This window comes from Physeter macrocephalus, chromosome 20 (assembly GCF_002837175.3).
Source record: "Physeter macrocephalus isolate SW-GA chromosome 20, ASM283717v5, whole genome shotgun sequence".
In the NCBI taxonomy this organism is placed as follows: Eukaryota; Metazoa; Chordata; class Mammalia; order Artiodactyla; family Physeteridae; genus Physeter; species Physeter macrocephalus.
In genome coordinates, this window is record NC_041233.1 from 96,648,827 (window position 1) to 96,653,565 (window position 4,739).

The window sequence follows — 4,739 nt, forward strand, 5'->3', positions numbered from 1 at the left end:
GGGAGGATCCCACATGCCGCGGAGCAGCTGGGCCCGTGAGCCATGGCCGCTGAGCCTGCGCGTCCGGAGCCTGTGCTCCGCAACGGGAGAGGCCACGGCAGTGAGAGGCCCACGTACCACAAAAAAAAGACAAAAAAAAAAAACAAGAAAAGATGACGATTTAGTTATTAATTCTGATGTTCGTTATTTACCGTTAGGAAACCCTTTACTATAGTCAACATTATCCCAACTGTCCTGGGAGTTCTGTTGGCAGCACAGTTTGCAGAAATGGTGGTTTTATAGCAGCACCCACCACCCTTCAGGAAAGCCATGTTAGAAAATATTTCTATTCAAGTAGGTAAGGTGTTTGATTCATAGCCAAATCAGTGCAATCTTTAGCTCTGTCACTACTTCTACTAAAGAAAATTTTATAATAAAACAAAGAAATCACAGACTAAGAATCACTGATTAAAAGCCCATTTTGCTTATTTTTAGAAACAATAAAACTTAACTTTTACAGTGAGGTTTTGTTCAAACTTTAATGATCTGATAGGATACTTAAAGCCAAATGCTTTAAGAAAAACTAAGGTTAAAATACAGTGAATCAGGACTTCCCTGGTGACGCAGTGGTTAAGAATCCGCCTGCCAATGCAGGGGACACAGGTTCGAGCTCTGGTTCAGGAAGATCCCACATGCCGCGGAGCAAGTAAGCCCGTGAGCCACAACTACTAAGCCTGCACTCTAGAGCCTGTGAGCCACAACTACTGAGTCTGTGCACCTAAAGCCCGTGCTCCACAACAAGAGAAGCCACCGCAATGAGAAGCCCGTGCACCGTGACGAAGAGTAGCGCCGCTCACCACAACTAGAGAAAGCCCGCGTGCAGCAACGAGGACCCAACGCAGCCAATAATTAATTAATTAATTTTTTAAAAATACAGTGAGTTAACATTTTCTATTATGATTAAATACTTAAGAGAAATGAACTATCGTTGTTTGAAACCCAGCTACTGTTCTGTTATTACAATTACTGTGAAAGGTGGGTGTGCAATTTCTCCTAAGATTACTGACAGTCTAGTGGACTGACCTATGAATGGGTAAAAGGCCTGGGACACAGTACAGATTGGAAAGTAAATCACTGTCCCAAACACAGATTATTAAATGAAATCTAAATGAAAAGTAGCAGCAATAATTAAAATGTAGTTCCCCTTAGAATGAAATAAGATGGCATACAATAATGAAAATAGTTGCTATGGTATTATGGTAACAATATGATGATTTACAAAACTATTTTCAAATTATCTTAAATTCTACACTTATTGTCTTTTCAATTTAAAAGTAGAAGAGTAACATATGGTGAGTATTCTATTGTGAATTCTAGACTACCATGAGTTAGTTCTTCCTCTCATTTAAAAAAATCTTACTGTATTACTTTAGAACTCTGTGGATAGTTGTAATACGAAATACATAACAGGCACTTAAAAAAATCAGGGTATAATGCTTAAGAATTGCATTATGTTTCAGATTCCCCACTCCCTTATCAGAAATCCATGTTAGCCATTAGTTCGCGCATCTATCAGTCTGCTCCTAAGTCCAAGCAGGCTTCCACTATAACAGGAATTTTCTCATATGGCTCATTATTATAGAGCCACAGCTACTACATATACAGAAACACACACACACACACACACACACACACACACACAGTGAAAACTTCATTCTATTCTGATAACCTTTAAAATAAATGTTAGTCCCTTCCCGAGCAACAAAGAATTATAAAGCTGTCCCTCACAGCCACTATGGAGAACAGTATGGAGGTTCCTTAAAAAACTAAAAATAGTGCCCGCTTCGGCAGCACATATACTAAAATTGGAACAATACAGAGAAGATAAGCATGACCCCTGTGCAAGGATGACACGCAAATTCATGAAGCGTTCCATATTTTTAAAACAACTAAAAATTGAATTACCATATGACCCAGCAATACACCCAGAGAAAACCGTAATTCAAAAAGACACATGCACCCCAATGTTCATTGCAGCAGTATTTACAATAGCCAGGTCATGGAAGCAACCTAAATGCCCATGGACAGACAAATGGATAAAGAAGATGTGGTACATATATACAATGGAGTATTACTTAGCCATTAAAAGGAAAGAAATTGGGTCACTTGTGGGAACATGGATGCACCTAGAGACTGTCATACGGAGTGAAGTAAGTCAGAAAGAGAAAAATAAATATCGTATAATATCACTTATATGTGAAATCTAGAAAAATGGTACAGATGAACTGGTTTGCAAGGCAGAAGTAGAGACACAGATGTAGAGAACAAACATATGGACACCAAGGGGGAAAGTGGCGGGGGGGGTGGGGATGCTGGTGTGATGAATTGGGCGATGGGGATTGACATGTATACACTGATGTGTATAGAATAGGTAACTAATAAGAACCTGCTGTATAAAAAAATAAAATTCATATATTAAAAAAAAAAGATGTCCCTCAATGGCCTATATGGGAAAAGAATCTAAAAAAAGAGTAGATATATGTATAACTGATTCACTTTGCTGTACACCTGAAACTAACACAACATTGTAAATCAACTATACTCCAATCGAAATTAAAAAAAAAAAAAGTCCCTCTATTCTGTGGGTGACACCACACATTTAAAGGGCCTAACTTTAACAAGGAAATAGAGACTCTCCTGAAAATTAAAACCTCCAGTATTCCTAAAAGTGAAATTATTCTTTTACATATGGACTCGTGAAATAGTTGTGTGGCTTGAGGATTAAAGTATATTAGTTATGACGGGGCAAGCTTTATGTATGATGATATATCATGATTATGATACCAGAGCAAAGCTGCAAAGTTGGCCAAATACAAAATGGTACTTTGCAGAAAGCCAGAAAGAATATGACTACATGACTTACAAACATCCTAAAATCTTGGGTAACTGTGGCAAAGCACTCATTGCCTACTCCAAGTGTGCCTTTTTAACTTTGAAAACACTTCTTCGGGGTGATAGGGTGAAGGATGGGTTAGAAAGGCGCACTCCCCAAACTAGAATGCCTTCTTTTTCTTGTTTTTAACTTTGATGGTGATGACGACACTTCACACTTCAGGTCTACTTTCACTAGTATGAAACAGTCAACCACAAGGGAGGGGAAAAGCCAGGCAGAGATGTCCAGAGGGACCAGGCTAACTGCCCAGAAACAGGTCATGAGATCAAGAGTAGGATAACAAGGTCAATGAGAACAGGAGCGTTATTGAAAGAGGGGCTGGGACACTGAGAATCATCCAAGGAGGTGAAACTAATGGCTGGTGAATGGTTAGCGGGAATTAGGAATTTACGCTTTGAATTCCTAGAAATCTATGTGCAGTAGCAACTGCACAGGTGGAAAATGCCTTGCCCAGTGATGATTCTAATAGAACCAAAATCTTCCAATACTTATTTGCTTTTCTTGATTAGTGTAGAATAGAATACACTGTAAAAGTATCAACCAGCATCAACTATATATTAGCAGCACTCTTCATAAAGCTTCATTACATAATATAAAGTTGCTTGTACCTCATTAATACTATATATATACAGAGCATTTAACTATATATATACTATATATATATACGGTGCATATATTTAACATGTGATTTTCAGATAACAATTATTTACCTTAATTTTGTTGACTTTATTAACCAAAAAAAGAGCAAAGAGGACCAAAAATCAGAGCAGAGCCAGAGGTAAAGCAAATAGGAGCAGGGAGAAGAAAAGAGGGATAGTACTGCTCGTAGCGAAAATAAAGGAAAAGTTCTGGCATAGCCAGAGAGCCAGGGCTCTCCCAGCAGGGACCTCGGAAACTCCTGCCTATGGCTTCAGCTTCAAGTGAGGAGACAGGATAAGATCTCATTTAGGTTCATTCCAGCTCTAAAATTCCATTACTCTGACATACACTTTACTAAGTGTAGCACAAAATGTCATCTACCCAGTATGGGAAAAGGGTAGAAAAGAAACAAAGTGGAATAACTATGAATAACTCTTATAAAGAGGAGAGCAACATCAACTGCCTCTGGGTGGAGGTCTCTTGACCTTTTTAGGGGCACAGACCTGAGATTCTGAAGAAGAACACTGTCCTTCTACCTATAATCACAAAAAGGTACAATTTCAAAGGATTCACTGACAACCTGATGTCTATCATCACCTTTGGTGACAGACTGCTGTCCTGTAGGAGTAACATCACGTGCTTTAAAGCCCCAATAACTTCTTAAAAGGTGTTCCCTGTCAACCTGAGCTGTACTTAATCACTCCTGTATTGTAAGTGGTTATTATGGATACCAACCCAGAGCTTAAGGAGAGGTGAGGGTGCAGGAGGCTCAGGACAAACATGTCATGGGTACGGATTTGATGGGTGTAACAGGGAGGAACTAGACGTTTGGTTTTTCCTTAAATTGAGTTTCACGGGGACTGTGGTTGTCCTGGGGATTGACTGCACACTTCATCGTATTTCTGTACGACTTTCAGATTTTCCTCAGACATCCAAAATACTAAACTTAAATGTTGCAAATGTGTTGACAAAAAAGAGACCCTCCTACGGCTTTCATGGCTGCCTCAAAATTGGTTTTCAGGGCTTCCCTGGTGGCACAGTGGTTGAGAGTCCGCCTGCCGATGCAGGAGACGCGGGTTCGTGCCCCGGTCCAGGAGGATCCCACATGCCGCGGAGCGGCTGGGCCCGTGAGCCATGGCCGCTGAGCCTGCGTGTCCGGAGCCTGAGC

At 40.1% G+C, this 4,739-nt stretch overlaps 1 protein-coding gene and 1 non-coding gene across 4 annotated transcripts in view; one reads left to right on the forward strand and one right to left on the reverse strand.

Moving 5' to 3' along the window:
- UBXN8 (UBX domain protein 8) overlaps positions 1-4,739 on the reverse strand; it is a 26,900-nt gene that overhangs the window by 5,323 nt on the left and 16,838 nt on the right. The window lies entirely within an intron of this gene.
- Positions 1,815-1,921, forward strand: LOC112066949 (U6 spliceosomal RNA). The gene has a single exon (XR_002892986.1). It is a non-coding gene; the product is annotated as a U6 spliceosomal RNA (small nuclear RNA).